Source organism: Crocuta crocuta, unplaced genomic scaffold (genome assembly GCF_008692635.1).
Source record: "Crocuta crocuta isolate KB4526 unplaced genomic scaffold, BGI_CrCroc_1.0 scaffold108, whole genome shotgun sequence".
NCBI lineage: Eukaryota > Metazoa > Chordata > Mammalia > Carnivora > Hyaenidae > Crocuta > Crocuta crocuta.
The window spans coordinates 2054748-2079276 of record NW_027532825.1 but is presented as its reverse complement, the minus strand read 5'-3'; the positions used below and the strand labels follow the sequence as shown (position 1 = coordinate 2079276).

General features: G+C 39.9%; 1 long non-coding RNA gene across 1 annotated transcript; it reads right to left on the bottom strand.

Moving 5' to 3' along the window:
• Positions 1-1029: 1029 nt before the first annotated feature.
• On the bottom strand, positions 1030-11826 carry LOC144245777 (uncharacterized). The gene is made up of 3 exons (XR_013339416.1): positions 11726-11826; positions 8667-8715; positions 1030-6025 (listed from the first exon to the last, which is right to left on the bottom strand). It is a non-coding gene; the product is annotated as an uncharacterized LOC144245777 (long non-coding RNA).
• Between the last annotated feature and the right edge of the window lie 12703 nt (positions 11827-24529).

The window sequence follows — 24529 nt, the reverse complement described above, 5'->3', positions numbered from 1 at the left end:
TCCAAACAGACAACTATTAATTATATGTTCACAATTGTTAATAAAATGCTGTTAAATGCATCCCAGAAAACATATAATCAAACTGGTACAATAAATCTAGTGATAGTTCAATTTAAATATAAAGTGCTCAGGTAAACAATAATTTTGAGGTATCCCTGTTTTATGATTGATTTATATTTTTATGAAAATGCAACTTAGAATTGCCCAAAACATCAGAAGATTTTGAGAATATGTTTTAATGCAAAAGTATTAAAAAACAGTGACTGGTCATCCATACTTCGGAACTGTACACTTTCTTTTCCAAAGTCATGTTCAGTCTCTAAGATTATAACTTGAACATTTTGAATTGATAAGATCTAGATGAAATGATTATGTTTTGAGATTATGGAATAACAGAACATATTTTAACTGAACTGAAGAGTGTTTTAAACAATCTCATTGTTAATGTCGTATACGTTGGGTATCCCTTGCTTCTTGAATCACACAGCAAATAAAATACAAACCAAGGCCCATATTAATTCCATCATAAAATTCTTGGAGCCAGACCCACCAGAGTGGGAGCAATGTTAATGTAGTACAGAGTTGATGAATTTCTTTAATGTTCTAAAGAACACAAAAGCTTTTGGTATCCTTGACATATAAACCATTTATGTTTTAAAAACTGATTTTACACACTCATCAAAAAACTGTTATTCTGTAGAATTGTCAGAAATTGAGCACAAGATTTCTTCTCTGTTATATACCATATTCACAAATCCACTATGAATGAAGCTTTCCTTATTATGTGTCAAGGCCTCTGGTTATTGCTTTCCTTGCATTATATCTCATTTAATCCACAAGATCATTTATCTAGGTAGGTAATGTTATTGAAAACAATTATAGCCAAGGGAAGTGAAGCTTAAGGCTTTAAGTACTTTGCCCAGGTTATTCAGTCCTTACATGTAAGGATTATGCTTTAAACATGATATTTGGATAACATGGTTTAATTTATCATATACTTATATGATATGCCTCATGAATTTGGTGGGTTTTTTTCCATAATTAAAAGTCCCCATTTAAGAACTTTTGATCAAGAAAGAAAATGTGAGAGGCACCTGGGTGGCTTAGTTAGTTAGGAGTCTGAATCTTGGTTTTGGCTCAGGTCATGATCTCACAGTTCATGAGATCCAGCGCCACGTCCAGCTCTGAACTGACAGCACAGAGCTTGCTTGGGATTCTTTCTCTCCCTCTCTCCCTACTCCCTCCTCCTTCTCTCTCCTTCAAAATAAATAAACTTTAAAAAAAAAATAAAGAAAATGTGGCATTTAGTGAGATTAAAATTCAATATATATCCCAGCTCTGATCCATTTTGAAATATCATAGACATTCTCTCAATAAATGATGGTTCATTTGTTTCAGATCCTTTTTGCTTGGTGTTTGTCATTTCCATTGTCATTTCCATCAAAACTATCTAAAGCCCCCTTGAAACAACTTTCTTTTTGTTCTAAACTTAAATAAGTGATTACTATGTGACTGGGCATTTATTTAACAAACTTTGTTCACAGAGTTATAAAGAGCCTATTATATGCCTCACTGGGCAGAAAGAAATGGAATACTTTCAAAGATGAAGACTCAACTTACCAGATCTGAAGTTCCCAATGTATCACAATAATGATATGAGATAAACAACTAGAAGGGTTGTTTATTGGGAAGCAATATAAGTATCTTGAGTTAGATTAGAAAAATAGCAGTTACGAGTATGGTAAGTTCACAGACTTCAATTGCAGCTGAAAAATTGGTCAGAAACTCTGGCAACGTTTCTTTCACTGGGATGCATCAGGTCAAAGCACTTATATTTTTTTTTCTTTTAAGGTCTAGCTCTGTATGAGATTAAAGTTCCCTTGGGAGAGGAATTTACCTGGTACAATTTATTTCAGAGGACCGCTTCTTGGTTTGGTGGCAGGCCACCTTGACTGATAATCCTACCAATGCTGAGTACAGTGGGGAGAAACACAAAGGGGGAATTGAGGATGTTACTAGAAAAATATTTTAATAGATGCCTGGTAGCAAGAAAGTCTTTCCATGTCCACTACAATTCTGTTATATCTATCAATCTCTTTGTCTCTATGCGTATATCTCTGTATTCTCAAGGACCACAGCAAGGAGAAAGCCTAGTAGAGTGGTATCTACTTCTTCCAATTTGTAGTTTCTTAAATCATTTATTCATTATTTCATTTAATAATATATTTAGTAAGGCCAAAACTCTTCTGTGGTGGAGAGATCACACATAACCAAAATGAACATGAGTCCAAGTCCCTCCCATGATAGAGTTTACATTCCTGTGGGAGACACAAACACCAACAAATAAAACATGGCTGTAATCAGTAATAAGGATAAAAGAAATGTTTAAGGAAGAAGGATAGGAAGAAGATGCTATTTTAATAGACAAGTCAAGGAAGGCTTCTCAGAAGAGGAGATATTTCAAGTGACCTTAAACCCAGTATGATGGAGCAAAGCAGTGAAAAATATTTTAGACAAAGGGAACAAATGTGACAGGGTTCGGGGTTGGTGAAGGTGTAATGCTAGAAACTGTGGTTGGAGAGGCAACCAGGGATATTTAAGAGCTCTATAGTCTATGAGAAACACTTTGGATTGTTTTTATAAGAAGGGGAAAATTGGGGCGCCTGGGTGGCTTAGTCGGTTAAGCGTCCGGCTTTCGCTTAGGTCATGATCTTGCGGTTCGTGGGTTCGAGCCCCGCGTCGGACTCTGTGCTGACTGCCAGCTCAGAGCCTGGAGCCTGTTTCAGAGTCTGTATCTCCCTCTCTCTCTGACCCTCCCCTGCTCACGCTGTCTCTCTCTCTCTCCTAGAAATAAATAAAAAATATTTTTAAAAAAATGAGGGGAAAATTGGCTTTCTAGGGGAAAAGATTATTTGCACCCTGAATAGAAGGCTCAGTATGAGTTTTTCTGTGGGTAAGGGCTAACAGCATTCCAGGGAGAGGAAATGCCATGAAGTGTCATGTACAATCATCAATGGAGTATTTGAACTTTGACTTCTACGACCCAAGAATACAGTAGCCAGTGGGAAGTTGTAAAACTCTGGGAAAGTTGTGTCAAATTATGGATGTCTGCTAAATAGGCTGGATGCTTTTCTGTGGACAATGAGAAACTGCAGGTATTTTTTTGGAAGGGAGAGGACTGTTGGACAGATGTGAGAAAAGGGTAGAGGCAGGCACCGCACGTAGGATAGGATTTTTAAAGAATCCCAAGGGATGCTAGCTCCACCCCCTTCTCATTGAAAAAGGAGTTCAATAAAATGTTTGGAAAGCACATTTTTTAATAGCTCTTAGATATCAAAACAAACATTCCAAAGTTACTCAGTTAATTGACCTTAATTTTGGACTTCCCATCGTTATCTCAGCAAAGAACACCTATTCCCTTCTTTTGGTGAGGAACCTTTTTCTGCACGAAAGAAGAGTTATAGCAATATTGCCAATGAACATGAATAGATCCCACACTTGGAAGTTGATTGGCAAAGAAAATTAAGGGGCTGTGATAAAACAAAGGTATGAAATGACTCCCTGCTTGATCAATGGTGAACAAGGCTCGTAAAAAATGAGAACAATATTAATCAAGGAACAGATATTAATCAGATATTCATTCTCTCTTTCAGCTGACGAATACTGATTTGAATGAGGTAACAATAAGGGAAATCTGAAGAAGAAAGATAATCTTGGATGGCTCTGGTGTACAAGTAATTCATCACCAGCAGATTTTCAACGATGTCACAAAAAGTAATATTTGTGCCAAGTGCCAAATAACATGCACAATCTATAGGATGCTAATTGAATATTCATCCTCAAAGCCTAGTTGTTTATCAAACTGCTTTTAGGTTGCAGTGTGACCTTTCAGAATTTGAGGATGAATCAAAAAAGAAGCCAGAATAATGGAAGTTGTATTCTAGAGGAGAATAATACAGTTCTTACTATTTTAGTGTATGTGATATGTATTATATGCAATTAAGTACAAGATGATATTATGAACTCTTAAGAAGATAAAGGATTGATTTTAGTAAATGTGTATTTGAGGTTCAACTTAAAATTTTTTAAATGTTTATTTATTTTGAGAGAGAGAGAGAGACCGAGTGTGAGTTGGGGAACGGTAGATAGAGACGGAGACACAGAATCTGAAGCAAGCTCCAGGCTCCGGACTGTCAACATGGAGTCCGATGCAGAGCTCGATCTCACGAACTACGAGATCATGACCTGAGTCGAAATCAGACACATGATTGCCTGAGCTACCCAAGTGCCGCTGAAACTCAACTTTAAGAAAGTTATAGATCATTCCTTCCTAGCCTTGATCCTCGCATTTATTGGTTCTGACCATCCTTCTTTTGTCTCATCAAGATGTCTGGTCCCTGTTTTCCATCACCATTTATTATTCACTAATTCATTCTCCTCTGTAGGTTCTTCTACTCCTGGCAGCTTCCAATGGGCCATCTTTTGTCTCATCCCTCAATCAATACCTGCACCCCTGGCTCCTTGTCCTTGCCTTACGGTGTCCAGCAAGGCTGAGCCTGTCCCAGCATGGCACTCAGCTGCCATTGGTCCCTCCCAAGGAAAGTCTTCGCAGGCAGCCAACGCTGACCTTCATACTATCACCGGGAGCCATTTCTAAGCATGTAGCCAGTTACAACACGCAGGCTCTGAGCCTTCCAGTTGTTGCCTTTACTTTCAGGTGAATTCTACACACGTGAATGAACACAAGGTCCTTCATAAGTCGAACTTTTTTTTCTCCACCTGTTCACTGACACTGCCCTATTGTCATTGACAACTGTTTACAGGTCGCTGAATGTGCCACGCTTATATACACAGAGGCCCTCACACGTGAAGTGTTTAGCCTAGCTCTCTTCCTCCTTACTGTGGCGAAATGCTTTTCATTCATCAACACTTTGTGTCGTGGGTCCCCTCTTCCAGGAAGCCTTCTGAGAGTTTCCTTCCTCCAACAAAGCATTAAGGGTTCCTCTTCCTTACTCTTTTAGCACCCTATATATTCCTCCTGCCATAGCCTCCCTTATCCAGGTGCTGTGATTGCCCTGATTCCCCCACCTCTTTCTTTCTTGGGACTGTGAGCTCCTGTAGGGCTTAGGCTGGATTGAGTTCATCACTGTATTCGATCTACCAGCACAGTGCATCACACATGGTAGATGAATTAAACACCTCTGTATTTGATGTGTGTAGATAGTTCCAATGCTCCGTAGTAAGTTAGCCACACCCTTGGAAAGAATATGTATATTGAGAGCTTTATGGTGAGAAATTGGTTCATGGGACTAAGGAGGCTGGGAAGACCCATGATCCGAGTTTGCAAATTGGACCCACAAGAAAGTGGGTGGTGTGATTCCAGTCTGAATTGGAAAGGCTGACAACCAGGAGAGCTGATGGTATGAATTCCAGTCCAAGAACTAGACGAACTGAGCTGAGCTGAGATGTTCCCCAGCTCAGGAGGCAGACATGCAAGTCAGGCCATCGCTCTAGTCAGGCCCTCCATGGATTGGAGGATACTCACCTACAGGAGGGGTGGCCATCAACTTTACAGAGTCCTAATATCTTCCAGACACACCCAAAGTCATACCTAATGTGGGCACTCCAGTGGCCCCATCAAATTGATACCAAAAAAACTGGCCATCCCAGAAGGTAAAATGGTTTCATGCTGCTTCCGTCCACTGATGGGCACGGACACTTCAAAGAGATCCTCTTTATTTCCCCACAGATAAGACCACATGATTTCACTGGTGAGAAGACACTCGGTACCTGGCTTTTAATCCTGCTGTTCAGTAGATTTGGACTCTCAATATAACAAACTGATAAATTAGGGATCAATCTGTCATGCCTTCTTAAAACTTCTGAACCTTTGCAGAAAAATGGCTCCTTAAGGGTTATGGAAGAGGAGGTGGTTCCTGGCCCGTTATCTGCACATGTGGAGAGCTGGTGTAGACTCCCTTGGTGGGCACCATATTTCTATAGTTGAGATGCCATGTTCAGTCATCTGCAGAGAGTAACAAGGACACAGTAGCTATTCAAACTACCCAAGATTGAGGCGCGTGGGTGGCTCAGTCGGTTAAGCATCGACTTTGGCTCAGGTCATAATCTCACGGTCTGTGGGTTTGAGCCCCATGTCAGGCTCTGTGCTGACAGCTAACTCAGAGCTGCTTTGGACTCTGTATCTCCCTCTCTCTCTGACCCTCCCCTGTTCACTCTGCCTCTCTCTCTCTCTCTGTCTCAGAAATAAATAAAACATTAAAAATTAAAAAAAAAGAACTACCCATGATAGAAGTAAGCAGGAAAAGAATGGTGAACAAAAGTTAACCATAACATATTTCCATTTCTGTGTTTGGTGGGGACATGTATGGCTTACCAATCAGTCGTTCAAAGAGCTTACTTTTTCTGACTCCCTAGTCTGACTCCAAGCATCGATAAGTAGATGGAACACAATTTAAGAGTCCAGTCCTAAACCCCAATTTGGTTGCAAATCCCAGTTTGCTGCATCCTGAGAATCAAGTTCCTTGTCTTTAAAATGGAGGTAATACCTACCTCAGAGGTAGGTATTAATATAAGGACTGAGGGAGAACATACATTTACAGAGCACATGGAAAACATTTATCAATGATAAAAAAATATATAATGGATTACAAGTGGTATTTCTCATATTGAAACACAGAAATTTATCAGGATGAGCCCCACAAACATGAATCAAAGAAATCGCAAAAATAAATTTTCGAAGCTAAAAAGAAAAAATAACTGACGACAGCAGGTGGAAATTCCTCCAGAATTCAGCAGATAATTGTTGCCTATATAACCAGGTAGGATAAATACTCAAATTAAACCATGAAAACGTACCTTCCGAAGAAAAATAAAATTTTACCTGATGGTCTCATGAGCTTATTTTTTTAAGTTTATATATTTATTTATATTTTTTTTTTGAGAGACAAAGAGAGCGAGTTGTGGAAGAGCAGAGAGAGAGAGAGAGAACGGGAGAGAGAGAATCTCTAGAAGGTTCCGTGCTGTCAGCACACAGCCCAATGCACGGCTTGAACCCATGAACCATGAGATCACAACTGGAGCTGAAATCAAGAGTCAAACACTTAACCCGGGTGCCCCATCATGAGGTCATTTTTGACAATTGTTCATTGGTACCTACGTGTCTGGTGTGGGGCTTGGGATAATAGAAATATGGCAGCCCAAGCTTTCTGTGGTCCCTTGTTTCAGTGAGCAAGACAAACAATATGTAAACAACAAAGGCAGCATACATTTACAACTCAGACCATTACACTTTGAATGATAAATTCAAAGTACCGTTCACATGTGGGGAAGAGGAGAGAGATACTAATCTAGCCAGGGGCAGGGCAGGAAACTTCCTAGAGGAAGTGCCATTTGCTTTCCAATGAAACTATTAGTAATTTGAAATTTTAAGACAATGATGTGTTTGTGGAAATGTGAGCTCTTGCACTCTGAGAATTAGAAAAATCCAGTTCTTGAGGAAATCCACTGGACTTACTTTCATGTTATGTATTAATGGCCTCTGGCAGATCTTTATGGTTTATTTAGAGTAGCTCTACATTTCAGAGCTTCTTGTTTCTATCAGTAGGACAGATTTCTGTGAGTTTGTTTGTTTCCTTTGTTTTCTCACAAAGTGAATGCTGTAATTGAGAATTACACCATAAAAGATGTAAAGAGACTCTTTTGGAATGCAGTTGCAATAAACAAGTGGATATTTTGGAAAAAAAAAAAAAGGAAATTTACTGGGAAGCAGAGTTTACTATTCTTGACTTATGCCAAAATATATTTTGGCTACATCACATCGCAGAACGGCCGCTGATGGCAGAAAATACCAGAAGACTGAATTCCTGATTATTCATGCATGCATCCTTTTTGTCATGGAGACCTCAGGCCAGCTTTGGTCTGAGAAGGGTAAACTTATGCTCTGAAGTATTAAAAAGCCATAAAAAGTCATGCTGGGGCTTGCCAGAGTTTTTCTGAAGTATGTTTGAAGGACTGAATGGCTTCTCGACTCTGCTTTTCAGTGCATGTCACCATCATTCTCTATATTTAATTCCTTAGCTTTGCTGCAATGTTAAGAGCTGAACTAAAAATTCATTGCTTTGTCTATTTAATACGGCAATTTGAATAATATCAGAAGAAAATGGAAGCACAATTATACGCTTTTTTCTAAATTCAGAACTAGCCCAGAGTGCTATTTTTATACGTATTGTTAGCTGAGGGCTCAGATAAAATTTAGTATTCAAATATAATCTCCACACAAAAAGCAGCCATCAGAACGTGAGGATTCCATATCTATGGCTCACAAAAAGGATCTGGATTAGAATAACAGAAAAAGGTGGAGAGTGGAAATTATTTTTTAAAGCAACTTCCATTAAATTTTATCCTAGAAATAAAGTTCAATATGGGAACAATAATGAAAGCTATGAACAAGGCCTGAACTTGAAGGTAATTCGTCTATCGGCCTTAACATAAATAAGCACTTTTTCTCAATCTTTTTATCCTCATTGCTCAGAAACATTTTTTTTGTTGTAATCACCTCCAAAAATACAAAAAATGAAAATCAATCACCATTTCTTCTTCCGTTCTTAAAAAATACCACAGCATAGCTGAATTTTTTTTGACAATACCTGTAAAAGAACGAACGGAGGGAAAATCTCCAACTTGCAAATACAAAGTCTAGAGTAAAAAGAAAAAAAGGAAAGAAAAAGTAAAAATACATATCCATAAAGTTCATTATTCCCTATGTCAAATTAAATTTTGAGATGAAACCAGTCAAAACAGTGTTCTCTGAGACTAAAACTTATATTTTAGATTTGAGTATCTAATGGGAAGAGAAGAAGTCACTAATACTCCTCCATAAAAGGCAAATTTTTAATACCTTTTTTCAGTACAGGAAAATATGATGTAATTGTTTAATGTCTAGATAGATCAAAAATACACATTGGTATTAATAACATAATTGGCAAAGCACTTGGATACATGTCATGCATCTCTCTGTGTGGGGACAGTAGACATATTATTTTACTTGTCGAGTTTCTAAGAAAAAAATGAATGACTTAACTCAAGTTCTAGGTAGTGCCCAGCATGGGATTCCTGGGGATTCCATATTCTCCAAATTCGAATATCAGTTTTTTTGCTTTTCCAAAAAAAGGTCAAAGTTCCCATCTGAGCATTAATTTATAATCTCAGCATCCAATATATATTTTTAAATGGCCATGGGTTTTGGTGAATGATAAAAGACGTTTCTCTTTGTATTTATGTAAATGGAAAAAGACTTTTTACAACCCCATACAATCACTTTACCGAGCTTCACATCCAGAGGAGTCCCAATGTTCCCTTAAAGGCAACTGATGAAAAATATTTCTTTGAGCAGGAAAAAATGCCTCACCAACAGTAGATTATTATGTATAGTCATTGTCTATTGAAAAATCGTTAACACTTACATAGGAATAATAAATATGCAAAAAGTATGGAATGCCAATTTTAGAAGACATATGATGCTTTTTATCTAATTTACTCTGATACAGTTGAGTTGATGCATCATGAAATTAACATTCCAAGAGTGTTCCCAAATAATGGACTTTAAAACACAGCCCATTTCGCTAATCAAATTTGAAAACAGCTAATCCAAATAGTTTCTACTTTCCTGCTTTGAAACAGGCACAGTGTAAATTCTTTTGCTAAAAACAAAGAGGAGAAATGTGATTTCTAGTCCTAACAGCGATCTTTTCAAATAAGTACTATTATGCTCTCATACAGATGAAGAGGCTAGGACTCATGACTTTAAGACTTTTGCCCTAAACCATATGACTAGACAAGGCACAGCTCAAATTCAAGCCCTGGCTTCTCTCACCCAAAGCCATGTTCTTTCTGTTAGGTGGACAGACTAGTCGGTGAATGGACTCAAAATCAAGTTTGATATGGTCCTATTTGACGTGTGGATCATAGAGGATATTTAACATTGGCATTTTTAAAGGGTAAAAATTGTAAGCAAGCCAAAAGAAATTACATTTTATTTTGATCCTTTATGTACAGTGCCTATTTCTGGAAAGAGCCCAAAACTCCATTGACTGTTGATGAATGCTAAAGGAATGTGTGTGTGTGTGTGNTATAATATATATTATATTATATATATAATGGAATATTACTCAGCCATCAAAAAAGAAATGAAATCTTGCCATTTGCAACGATGTGAGTAGAGCTAGAGACTATAATGTTAAGTGAAATAAGTCAATCAGAGAAAGACAAATACTATATGATTTCACTCAACTGTGGAATTTAAGAAGGAAAACAAATGATCATAGGGTGAAAAAAAAAAGAGAGGGAGTCAAAACAAGAAAGAGACTCCTAACTAAGGAGACACACCGATGGTTTCCAGAGAGGGTTTAAAGTGGGGTGATAGGTGAAATAGGTGATGGGGATTAAGGAGGGCACTTGTGATGAGCACTGGGTGATGTATGGAAGTGCTGAATCACTAAATTGTACTCCTGAAACTAATGTTATAATGTATATTAACTAACTGGAATTTAAATAAAGATTTTTTAAAAACAGTACAGTGTGTATATGTATGTATGTTGTATATTTGGAAAATACTAACATTAAAGATTAAAGATTTTAAACTATAAGATATGTAAAGATTCAAAAATTTAGAAATTTAGAAAATTTCTACATAGAAGTGTATAAATTCAAAAATTTATACACTTCTATGTAGAAAGAGACCATGTTTAGAGATAAGAAAACTACATAAAAGATTTTTCTTCTATAGAAGGTCCATCTGTGATGCAGTGTGGAAAATAAGAAAAAAATAAACAGAATGTGGGTTTGAATTATAACTTCATCCCTTATTAACCATGTGAATATTAGCAGATCTCTCCCAACATGGCCGTACATCAGTTTTCTCATCTGTAAAATAAGGGAAATAAGAGAAAGGCTACTTCATAGGTTGTCATGGGAATTAGAGGGGTCATTTATCTCCATGTTCTCCCAAGATTACATCTCAGTGTTTGGAAATTTTCCTATTTCTCAAAGGCTGTTCCTCTATTTTCAAGAAAATAATTCTATGGCAATGGATACGATTTAATAAATATTGAAAAGTAGCTTGTTGGTCATATTTTGATATAGTAGTCAAGATAGATTTTGGTGTGCTTTCACGACAAACAAGCCCAAAGTCTCAATCTCTACCTATCATTTCTCTCTCTGTCTCTCTCTCTCTCTCTGTCTCTCTCTCTGTCTGTCTCTCTCTCTGTCTGTCTCTCTCTGTCTGTCTGTCTCTCTCTCTCATCTATCTATATGACATCTATCTACTATCTATCTATCTGTCTATCTATCTATCTATCTATCTATCTATCTATCTATCACCTACCCATCTATCTATTTATTTTTGTTTGAGAGATAGTCATTGAAAGTTGACAAGAAGGAGACTCTATTCCACAAAATCACTCAGGAATATCGGTTATGGAGGCTCCTCTGCCTTGTAGTTGCACATTTGGGAACATGCACTTGCCGGGACGTGGGGACAAGAGGAAAGGCAGAGCAGCAGCGTCTTACAGGATTAGTGTCTCAGGCTAGAAATAACATATCACTTCCACCCACAGGTATTGGCCGGCATTAGTCAGGATCCCACCCATCCACAGAAGAGTGGGAAGCGCAGTTTCCCATATGCCCCAAAGGAGAGAGGAACCCATACCTTTGAGCTTCAGAGATGTCTTATTCAGGTACTAGAGTCTCTGTGGTGGTTTCTCCTAACCCAGCCTTCAAATCTCTCTTGCTTTGACAATCAGAGTCTTCTTTCTGGAAGGGATAAATATGGGCAGATTCTGCTGACTCACCAATATTCTTAATTTTTCCTTAAAAAATATTTTTAATGTTTGTTTTTGAGAGACAGAAAGAGACAGAGCATGAGCGGGGGAGGAGCAGAGAGGGAGACACAGAATCCAAAGCAGGCTTTGGCAGGACCTAAGCCATCAGCATAGAGCCCGACATGGGGATCGAACCCATGAACCATGGGTTCATGACCTGAACTGAAGCCAGTTGCTTAACAGAGCCACCCAGGTGCCCCTTTCCTTTTTTCTTTTAATATGTATCCGGGATGCTGCAAATCTTGGTAACAAGGGTTTTGTAGTTCACAAAGAAAGATACTGTCTGATAAAATAGATTTAACACTGTGCGGACATTTTGCTTTACTTGCAAAATCAATCTTGAATGTTTTAAGATATCTTGTAAAGCAAGAAACAAAAGCAAACAAAAAGCAAAACCAAAAACCTCTCCTTATACCTCTTTGTCATGCATGAGTGTCAATGCATAATTTTTCCTCTCTGGATACAGTTACATAATAGTTACATTGATTATCTTTTTATAGTTATTTACAATTTTTCGCCTTTCAGGCATTTTCTATGCCCCAGAGAACAAGGTCCCAGAAGGGTCCCCAACTTATCTGAGACTATTTTGCCAGGTCCCAGTGCCTTCCCCACCATGGAGCAGATGTGGAAAGTTCTTAAGACCACTCAGATTTTGGTTTCAGAATAGTTCTGTCCCTTGCGCTACCTCCTTTCCCCCTGGAGTCCTTAAATAAAACCACCTATTTAAATATGAACTGAAATACAGGGGCTGCAAATAGCAGATCCCTGATCAGTAAGTCTATTGGTAACAGAGACTGCGTAGCATCAAAGTTCATTTGTTCCAGTGACTGTATGGCTCAGCCAGCTTAGCGTCTGACTTTGGCTCAGGTCATGATCTCACTGTTTATGAGTTCAAGCCCCACATCAGGCTCTGTGCTGACAGCTCAGAGCCTAGAGCCTGCTTTGGATTCTGTGTCTCCCTTTCTCTCTGTCCTTCCCCTGCTCATGCAGGGGAAAAAAATAAACATTTTTAAAAATCTCATTTGTTCAAAGGGCCAATAACAATACCCTCCAAGGGCATCTTGGTGGTTCAGCGGTTGGGCACCTGACTCTTGATCTCTACTCAGTTCATGATCTCATGGGTTCATGAGATCGAGCCCCACATCAGGCTCTGTGCTGACGGTGTGAAGTCTGCTTAGGATTGTCTCTCTCTTCCTCTCTCTCTGCCTCTCTCTCACACAAAATAAATAAATAAGCTCTAAAAAATACCCTTCATATCTTTTTTTTGCACATTTTTAACTGAATTGGTATATCATATCAGATTTTTTTAAAAAAAATTTATGTCTTTATTTTATTTTGAGATACCAAGACAGAGAGTGAGCAGGAGAGGGGAAGAGAGAGAGGTAAACACAGAATCCAAAGCAGGCTCCAGGCTCTGGGCTGTCAGCACAGAGCCTGAAGTGGGGCTTGAACCTACGGACTGAGAGATCATGATCCGAGCCAAAGTTGGACACTTAACTGACTGAACCACCCAGGTGCCCCTATCATAGCAGATTTAACAAAATATTTCCCCATATTAGGAAAAAAAATCTGCCCAAGCATTTTTGCACTTCCTATGCCTCAGAACTGATCCATTTTTTCTTAAATTTATGTCTCATTTGCTTTTGTAACACAATGTGCATTCTATGGCTATGAGATTATATTCTATAAATAAATTGAATCTCAATGGATGTTTATAATTATAGACAATCATTTTACCTTGTATTCTATAAATTTATTCTATAAATGGTGAAGTTGACTCATGATGAATCTTGGCTAATGTATGTTTTACTTAATATGGGGTGCATTTATATTTTAAGATACTGGCTGTTTCTAAGTTGTTGTAAAGAAATATATTTCAAATCATACATCATTGAACGAGGGTACCCCAGGCTCAGGAAGTCACTTTTGTAGCTGTTAATACATTCAGTGATGGTTTTTCTCAATCAATGCCATACATTTGAGGAGAATTAGTTGAACTGATTTTAATTGTGCCAGACAGAGACATGGTCTGCCCTGGGAAAGTTCACTTTGTGAAACTTCTAGCTCATAGATCCTTTAGCAGCAGCTATTGAATTACTAAGTTATTTTTTAAATTTCTTCTTAAAAATAATTGCGTTCTTCTAATCAAGTTTTAAATGGATAATATTAAACTCTGAGGATATGCACATGTGCTTTATGGGATTGGTCACAGCCATAAAAACTGTGTCTTCCAGGCCAGCTCTCTCTACTGTTGCACTTTGAGATGTCATTGTATTGTTATTTGTTTTTATTTTATGGTGTTTCATTGTGTTTTATCATTTTTCCCTCTCATATATTTCCCAAGCAATTCTTTGTCACAACTACTCTACCTTATATTAACTCTTCACTTAATCCTAGACTTGTAATTTCTTTAATTTTTAAAATGTTAGTTTATTTTTGAGAGAGAGAGAATGTGCAAGTAAGGGAGGGGCAAAAAGAGAGGGAGACACAGAATCCGAAGCATGCTCCAGGCTCTGAGCTGTCAGTACAGAGCCCGACATGGGGCTTGAATCCACGAACCGAACCATGAGATCATGACCTGAGCCAAAATCAGAAGTTAAACAACCGAGCCAGCCAGGCACCCCTATACTTGTAATTTCTTTAAATGATACTTAATGAGAGACCAATACATAGAGAGGGCAATGGATCCAGAAGATTATATTGGCTCAGAGATCTAGTTCATGGAGCATTGCCTCTTAAGCAGAGCCTTGATGTGTGAGCAGACGTTTTATAAGGAGTAGAAGGCAAAGGATGTTTCCTGGAGTAGGAAATGTTACAAGCTGAACACTTATGCCCCCCAAATTCATATGGTGAAGTCCTAACCTCCAACATCATGGTATTTGGAGGTAAGTCTTTGGGGAGATAATTGGGCTTGGATGAGGTTATGAGTGTGAAGCTACCATAGTGGGATAAGTACCCTTGTAAGAAAAGGAGGAGAAACCAGAGCTCGCTCTCTCTCTCTCTCTCTCTATGTGAACACTCAGTAAGAAAGCATCTGTCTAGGGGCGCCTAGGTGGCTCAGTCTTTGAGCCTCTGACTTCGGCTTATCATGAGATCGGTCATGATCTCACAGTTTGTGGGTTCAAGCCCTGTGTCAGACTTTTCTGGCGGTTTGGAATCTGGAGCCTGCTTCAGATTCTGTGTGTGTGTCTCTGTGCTTTCCCACTTGTGTTCTGTCTGTCTCTGTCTCTCTCTTCTAAAAAATAAATAAACATTAAAAAAAAGAAAGCATCTTTCTATAGGCCAGGAAGAGGGTCCTCATCCCAAACCACATGTGCTAGCACCTTGATCTTGGACTTGCATCCTACAGAAGGTGAGAAAGAAATGCCTCACGTCTGTGATACTTTGCTACAGCAGACCAAACTCACAAAGGCAAGGCATGAACCAGTTCACGTGATTGAGAATGCCCGGGGCATCTGGGTGGTTAAGTCGGTTAAGGGTCTGACTTCAGCTCAGATCATGATCTTGCAGTTTGTGGGCTCAAGCACTGCATTGGGCTATGTGCTGACAGCTTAGTGCCTGGGGACTTCTTTGGATTCTATGTCTCCCTCTCTCTCTCTGCCCTTCCCCTGCTCACACTCTGTCTCTCTCCCTCTCAAAATTAAATAAACATAAAACAAAGATAGAAGTGGTAATGTTCTCCAGCACATTTGCAGTAATAATTTTCAGGCAGGAGGTGTGGACAAGAGGCATACTGGGTACTTTGCATCCCCCAAAGACTTCCCAGTTAGTATGCACTCCGTGATTGCCACGCATAGACATTTACTTATGGTCTCAGAGATAATGGACATGGAAGTGCTCACAATGGCTTCATGTTGCTTTACTGATAATCCCTGTGCAGGTTGCTGGGCTATCCCGGCAGGATGTTCAGAGATCTAACACATAACACGGAGCTCCGGCAACTCCCTTCAAGTTGGCTCCTGTCTAGGAAAGGTACGTGGACACCTGAGGCACTGAGCGGTGTCATTTTACTGCGTGAAACATGTGGCAACTCCTGGGCGATCTCTCCTCCCTGGTCGAGGGCTGGTGGGGAAAGACTTTATGAGAACTTCAATCATGTCTTCACACTAATGCTTTTTATCCATCTTCTCTTTAACAATAAATAAGGGAATATAAATCTGTGAGAAAATTTAGGGTGGTGTGTTCTCTAGAGAGAAAATAATGGATTTTTTAAGTTATTCTGAGTAATAATGAATCCGTTGCTGTTGATTGAATTTAAAAGAATCACTTAGAAAGAGGTGAGAAGGAAACTTATCAGGTAAGGCAGATAACAGATATTTACCAGTTAAAAATATTTTTTTAATTAAAAGACACAGAAACATTTTTGGAATAGATTTAAATGGTGATATGTGAGTGGAGGAAAAAATCAAGAAGTTATGTGACCCAAACTCTTCCAACATAATGACTATGAATAGTTACAGAAAAAAATCAAATAGGGGCACCTGGGTGGCTCAGTTGGTTAAGCTTTTGACTTTTGGTTTCAGGTCAGATCATGATTCAGGGTTCATGAGATAAAGCCCTGTGCCAGGCTCTGCACTGACTGACAGCATGGAGCCTGCTTGGGATTCTCTCTCTCTCCCACTCTTTCTGCCCCTCCCCCACTCATACCTCCCTCTTTCTAACTCTCTCAATATACGTAAACATTTTTTCTTTTTTTACTTTTTTTTAATATTTTTTATTTATTTCTAGGAGAGAGAGAGAGACAGCGTGAGCAGGGGAGGGTCAGAGAGAGAGGGAGTCACAGACTGAAACAGGCTCCAGGCTCTGAGCTGGCAGTCAGCACAGAGCCCGACGCGGGGCTCGAACCCACGAACCGCGAGATCATGACCTAAGCGAAAGTCGGACGCTCAACCGACTAAGCCACCCAGGCACCCCTATGTAAACATTTTTTAAAAGTTGAGTATAGTGGAAAGTCTGGCCGAACAAACTTAAAGAAGCAAAGTTGCAATAATGGGTCGACCACAAAAAAAGTACTATCTTAAGTCACAAAAAATTGTACTCTTTTCATTATGTACCATCCAGGTGCATGATCTGCTACGCAGGGATACTCTCTTCCACTTGGGTGGCCAGAGGACAGGGTCCATGTATTCTGTGCTCTGTCATTCTCTGAGATTCCTCATTATCTGTACCCACCAGGAAACAACATGTAATGTCTTCATGAGCCAAATCTAGAAATAACATTTCACTGGAGAGAACTTTGCCTTATGACACACTTATTTGTACAGAGAGTAAGAAATGTTTGTTAACTGTATGGTCCAAAATGGTAGAAACAACAACAAAAACCAAACTGCAACAACAACAACAACCAAAAAACCCCACAGAACTGGGTTTCCACAATATAAACTGAACAAGGAAGAAAAAATACACGAGAAGAGGAACAGAAGACACACGTGGAAAGGAATATGCACAGTGACAATTTAAGAACGGGAGGGAGTGGGGCGCCTGGGTGGCTTAGTCGGTTAAGCGTCCGACTTTCGCTTAGGTCATGATCTCGCGGTTCGTGGGTTCGAGCCCCGCGTCGGGCTCTGTGCTGACTGCCAGCTCAGAGCCTGGAGCCTGTTTCAGTCTGTGACTCCCTCTCTCTCTGACCCTCCCCTGCTCACGCTGTCTCTCTCTCTCTCTCCTAGAAATAAATAAATCATTAAAAAAAAAATAAGAACGGGAGGGAGAAATCCAGAAAAGAGAGGGATTCTATAAAACCCAGACTAATACTCCTTGTTGGGAAGCCCACAATCACTCTTTCATTCTTGTGATACAAAAGGAATTCTTTCTGGAAAGAAGATGTAAGCTGTTACCATGGAAAGGCACCATGTTAGCTGAACGGCATCGGTGCTTCGTAAGACTGCCCCAGAGTTCAGGATTCCCGATCCTTCCAGAAAGAGAACAGGAGCACCAGCCAACACATTCCCTTTGGTTCACCTATGGAAGTTGCCAGAGTTCTCAGCCTCCCCTTGAGGATTTGCCAACATGAGATGACCTTCTCTTGATACATGAGAAACTTGTCTTGTGGAATGGCCTTCATGATGTCCCAGGGTCATAGGAAGACTTTGCACTCCAAGATCTGTCTCTGTCCTGGGCGCTGGTGCAGCTACATTGAAAAACCTGAAAAGTGTTTTCTCCAGTGCTAGGTGACCTGGGCCAGACATCCAGGCTTCTCTGTGAAGCATCAGAAAGAGCTAACCAATAGGAAAGCCTGTCTGCCTTCTAAATCTGCTAGAACACCTTCATTTCTTTCCTTTCTTCCCTATCTCCTCATGGATGGTCTGCTAAAGAGAGCTTATTTTGGCTTTTGTCTGGAATGAGGAGTATGCCTTGTGCCATCAAGCCTATGAACATGCATTAAACTCTGAGGATGCTGACTTAGAGAAAAGGATCATCACCAATAATACACGTCACCTCAAGCAATTGCTTTCACACAGAATCACCTATTTGTTTTAATTTACTTCTTTAGGCTCATATAATAGTAAATGATTAAAACAAATAGAAGGCTGGTATTGATTTCTTCCATAACTCTATCCATAATTTTATTCTTACTGTCCTAGGGTTTTAAATATCCCATTATATATATTTCTAAGTTTATTTACTTATTTTGAGAGAAAGAGACAGAGAGAGAAAGAAAGGAGAGGAGGGGCAGAAAGAGATGGGGAGAGAGAAGATCCCAAGCAGGCTTCACACTGTCAGCGCCAAGCCCCATGCGGGGTTCGAACTCAGGAATGTGAGATCATGATCTGAGCCTAAGTCGAGCAGATGCTAAACTGACGGAGCCACCCAGGCATCCCTCATTTTATTTTTCTGAATGTTTTCTTTTCCCTGTCTTGGTATTTGAGAACAGCATAGAGAGTCCCCTCAAATAGTGCAGTAAAAAATAGTCAACCTGTCAGGACTCGTTCTTGAATAAAATCACATCATTCCATGGGAAAATGCCTGTTTCTCTCCACAGGTTGGCTCTAAGAACTTCCGTCAAAACAGTGAGAGAACAGTGGATCCATCCCACAAAGTACCTTTGAGTTACCTTGAACGTGTGCAAAAGTGCCTCCTTTTCTGAGTCACACAGGATCGTGCCTCATGTACTGGATGTAGGCTGTTAGAGTTTTGAAGCCAAGGGAAAGGTTAAATGATTGTCTTAAGGATCCTGCCTCTTAGCTAAGGCAGTAGATCTGATCATTGTCAGATAAACACCAAAAGCAAATCACTGTCAGCTGTGAGGGGTGTCTTGCAAGGTCTTGTCTTACAGACAGATTTTTATCGCGGGCACCATAGAAACCAATGCAGTGAGGGTAGGACATTTCGAGTAGAGTCCTTTAGTGAATAGGGGGACTGAGTAAATGCCACTTCCACAGACAGCTCCCATGACTTTAATTGTAAGAGCATCTTTCAAATCAGGAATTCTTGGCAGCCATATTTATCAAGATGCAACTCGTATTTCCATTTAGGTTTAAAGTGAGGCTCACCCTCCCTTCACATAATGTTCTTCCAAGTGAATATGTTTGTTATGAACACAGATTGGTGTCATTGTCTAATTCATTGGTGTGAAGATCGTTGTGCATTTTAAAATCAATATGCTCTGAAGTTCGAATTCTCCGCTCACTGATGGACGCACACGTTTTAATAGAGAAGCATGTTTAGTAGTCTTCTTGTGATGGTGATTCCAAACGATAAACGAAAAGCCTATCATTTCTAACCATCTGCAGCACTGGGTAAATATCACTTTCATCACATGATCTACAGCCATTAGAGAGCCTTTGTGTGAAACCATTCAGTGGCCTTTTATTGTCTCTACAAAGAAAAGCATAAAATAACGATATCTCCTTCAATTAACTCTATCGCCAAATGCTGTGTGTGTTGGAAGATACAAAGGAAAGTTTCTTGTTTTTATTTTGACAGCATCCCATCTATCTGTTGCTACATAAAGGCTAACAAATTAATAAATCAGGTTGAGTACACGGGGATCATTAATTTAAGCATAGTTTTTGAGATAGGTGTAAGAAGAGAAGAATTTCCCTTTGCGGCTTTTCAATGACATTTACACGGAGACATGTCCATTGTGGATGTTTCCCTGAGTGTTAAAGGAAGAGGGAATCTTCACCTCTCTCTGGAGAGTCAGAACTCATGAACATGGCCAGCCCTTCCACTTCCAGGTGCATCAACTCCTTAACCCTCTGGAAACCCACTAAACTGGCTTGTAATAGAAATGAGCTTTGTGAAAAGGGTTAGAAGCTTTCAGTGTCGGTAGGCTTTTAGGAACAGGCCTATTCATTACTAGGAAAAAGAATACATAACCTTTCTGAAGCTCATTTTCTAAATTTAGAAAATGAGGCTATTTGATCCACCGAATTCTAAATTGCTGTTTAGCACTTATATTTGTAGCTCCAAATGGAATGACATCAAAATAAAAGTAGAACCAACTTTGATTTTCACGGGGATGAACAAAAACCTGAGATATGATGAATGCAATAAGGTCACTTGGGTTTACAAATTTAATTGAATCCTATTATTCATTATAGAATGTCAAGCAAGTCAAGATGTGTGTGCTCATCATCATTCAGGACCTCCGGAGAAAAGAGACAAAACAATGAATCAAAGGTAAAGAAATGCACGCAAGGGACAAAGGGTGAGTGAGTTGCCACCGTAGATGTAGCAGAGATCTGTGTTGGCAGAGACTAGAAGCAATAATAGAGCTAACAGAAAAAAAAAAAAAAAAGAGATAGGAGAAGAGACATAGGCATCAAAGCAGCAAACGTGTTGGCACATTCACAGGAGAAGGGTCACACAGCCACTTTCTGGAATGGGGTGCAGATACCCCGTTGGTCTTCTTCCATGGTCTCACAAGGGCCACCCAGCTCAGCAGGCCACCATTTATTTTTCTTTCTTTCTTTTTTTAAACGTTTCTTTATTTATTTTGAGAGGGAGAGAGCTCACAGTAGAGGATCAGAGAGAGAGAGGGAGAGAATTCCCGTGCTGATGGAGCAAAGCCTGACGTAGGGCTCGAACCCATGAACTGTTGAGATCATAACTTGAACCGAAATCAAGAGACAGATGCTTAACTGACTGAGCCACCAGGCTCCCCACCACCATTTAGTTTTCTGAAACCAACGGCAGTGTGATCAAACATGCCTTTGCCATTCTTTTTCTTCAATAATAAAAGCCTTCCCATGCTCCCATAATGCAGTGGACACTCTCCCTCAGTGGAGCCCAAGCTGGGCCTCCATCCTCCATGTCCACCATTTGCTCTCCAGCTACCAGGATGGAAGCTGCTGGCCCCCCAGAGGTTTGCTGTGTCAAGTCCCTGTGCTACCTCACAGGACGTTCTGTCTGGTGGGAATACTCTTCCTCCTCTTTCATGTGAAGCAGCATTTATTTATTATTCAAGATCTCATTCCAATGTCACATTCTCCATGGAATGTTTCGCGCCTATCCTCGTTTATTTTATTCCTTCTTCCTCTGTATTCCCATGCTACTTCTTACATTTCACTGTTTAACATGTACCATACTGTAACCGTCTGTGTCCTGGACCACGAAAAATGCCTTGTGGTATCTCTTATGTTGTTATGTCTTGTTTTATTACATTTTGAGATAGATTTCTTTGCTTTTTAAAAAATGTGGAATTTAAATTCCAGTTAGTTAACAGTGTAATATAAGTTTCAGGTGTACAATATAGTAACTCAAGTTGTTATTGTGAATTCAATTCTACACATCACCATTCTCACCACAGCAAGTGCACTCATTTACCCCCATCTCTGATTTCAGCTATCTCCCCAGCCACCTCCTGAGATACAACACTTTGAAAAATGAGAAGACGGGGAGCCTGGGTGGCTCAGTTGGTTAAGCATCCAACTTCGGCTCAGGTCATGATCTCACGGTTTGTGAGTTCGAGCCCCACATCATGCTCTGTGCTGACTGCTCAGAGCCTGGAGCCTGTTTCAGATGTGTCTCCCCCTCTCTCTGCTCCTTCCCTACTCATGCTCTGTCTCTATCTCTCTCTCTCTCAAAAATAAATAAACATATAAAATTTTTTTTTAATGAGAAATGTTTTTTCTCTTTTATTGTAATTTGCAACATTGTAGTGTTTTCTGGGCATGTTTGAACTTTTTTTCTAATCTCTATTACCTCGAGTTTTGGTGGACGTATTCTATGAAAACAGATTTTTACATTTTTTAAATTTAAGGATAATTAACATGCAATATCTTATTAATTCCAGGTGTATATCATCAATAGTCAATATTTTTATACATGACACAATGCTCACTATGATAAGTCCAGTGACCATCTGTCACCATACAAAGTGATTACATTATAATTGACCATATTCTCTATGACTTTATCTTATAAGTACATCCCCATGACTTATTATTTTATAATAAGGAAATGTTATATCCTTATTCTAAGAGATATGTAATGTAAGGGAAAAATTGTTATGGACATAACACAATTCAAGTACATGTGTGAATACGTATATATATGGGTATACATGTGTGCATACACGTATTTATAAATGCGATTTTGGGGCCCCTGGGTGGCTCAGTCGGTTAAGCATCCGACTTCGGCTCAGGTCATGATCTCACGGTTCATAGGTTCAAGCCCCGTGTCAGGCTCTGTGCTGACAGCCAGCTCAGAGCCTGGAGCCTGTTTCAGATTCTGTGTCTCCCTCTCTCTCTGACTCTCCCCTACTCATGCTGTCTCTCTCTCTCTCTCTCAGAAATAAATAAAACATTTTTAAAAAATTATAAATGCACACTTCTTTTTTTTAATGTTTTATTTATTTCTGGGAGAGAGAGAGACAGCGTGAGCAGGGGAGGGTCAGAGAGAGAGGGAGTCACAGACTGAAACAGGCTCCAGGCTCTGAGCTGGCAGTCAGCACAGAGCCCGACGCAGGGCTCGAACCCACGAACCGCGAGATCATGACCTAAGCGAAAGTCGGACGCTTAACCGACTGAGCCACCCAGGCGCCCCATAAATGCACATTTCTTGAAGGCCATCACTGGATGGTATGGAAAAGGCCCATCTGTGTTGTGTTGTTTACTCTGTTAAAAATGTACATAAAAATGGGGTGCCTGGGGGCCTCAGCCAGGTGAGCATCCCATTCTTGAGATCGGCTCAGGTCTTGGTCCCAGGGTCATGGGATTGAGCATTGAGTCAAGCGTCATGCTGAGTGTGGAGCTTGCTTAAGATTCTCTCTCTGTCTCTATCTGCCCCTTTACCCCACTCGCGTATTCGCTCTCTCTCTTTCAAATTAAAAAAAAAGTGTACATAAAATATTTGTGTATCCCATGAGCATTAGTACTACTAAGGAAAAATAGTCTAATGAATTTTCAATCCCCTTTCTACTCTAGATTCTGAATTATATCCTTTGAGTTGAAATATTGGAAAGCCATAATTTCAAGCCATTTTCAGACCACATATGTTTAACCTCCCACAGAAGAGACTTTCTGAGCTACCCTTTAATGAAATGCCTTTAGGTTTCATCTAGAACTGTTCGAAAAGCAGTCCAGCCAAACTGGCTTCGGTGTACCTTATAAAAGATATCATTAAGGCCATTATCTTGGTCGCTCCTGTCTAAATTTCCGTGTGATAGAATTCTAGCTTAGGGGCAAAAAGATGTATGTGCTTTTGTGAGCTCCTGTGTTATGTTGTTGTTGAAATAAGAACTATGTTAATTGTCAGATTCTCCTTTCTATTTTGATTGAATGAAAAGTAAAGGTAGCCTTGCAGTAAACTAAGACAATCCTATTAACTCTTTGAATGACAGTAGTGTCTTCTTTTTCTCCCCTTTTGTGAACCTGCACGGATCTCAGACTTATGACCTGTTGCATAGCTTTGCAAGACAACATTTGGAAATATTATTATAATTATTTTTGTGGAGAAGTCAGATGCTTCACTCCTGAAATCCCTCTAGTGATAAGCATTCTGTATCAGTGCTGCCTTAACCACTTCTTAATCACAGAGGTAGTACAGGCAAGGTATTTCTTTTTTTTTAATTTTTAACTTGTTTATTCATTTTTGAGAGACAGTGAGAGACAGAGTGTGGGCAGGGGTGAGGCAGAGAGAGAGAGGGAGACACAGAATCTGAAGCAGGCTCTAGGGTCTGAACTGTCAGCACAGAGATGATGTGGGGCTCAAACTCACAAACCACAAGACCACGACCTGAGCCGAAGTCAGATGCTTAACCGGCTGAGCAACCCAGACGCCCCAGGCAAGGTATTTCAATCAGAAACATAGCACAGCTAGAAACTGCTCTCTTGTGAGCTGGGAACAGACACAGAAGGAGGTAGGACAGGTGTTACCTTTGGGAGCTGACACTTGTCCAGGGAGGTGAGGAAGAGGATCAGTATATTAGGCACAATAGCTCATCGGGTGTAGGCTTTGTGGGGGAGGGTGCTGCTGTTGCACAGCTTCCCTGGGTAATGCACGTATCTGTTGGAGAACTCAGGAAGTGTGCAGAAGTCTTCATTTTATATAGACATGGAATTCAGGGGCGCTGGGTGGCTCAGTCTGCTGGGTGTTCATCTTCGGCTCAGGTCACAGTCTCGCTGTTGGTGAGTTCAAGGCCCACAGTGGGCTAGGTGCTTTTGGCACCAATCCAGCTTCAGATTCTC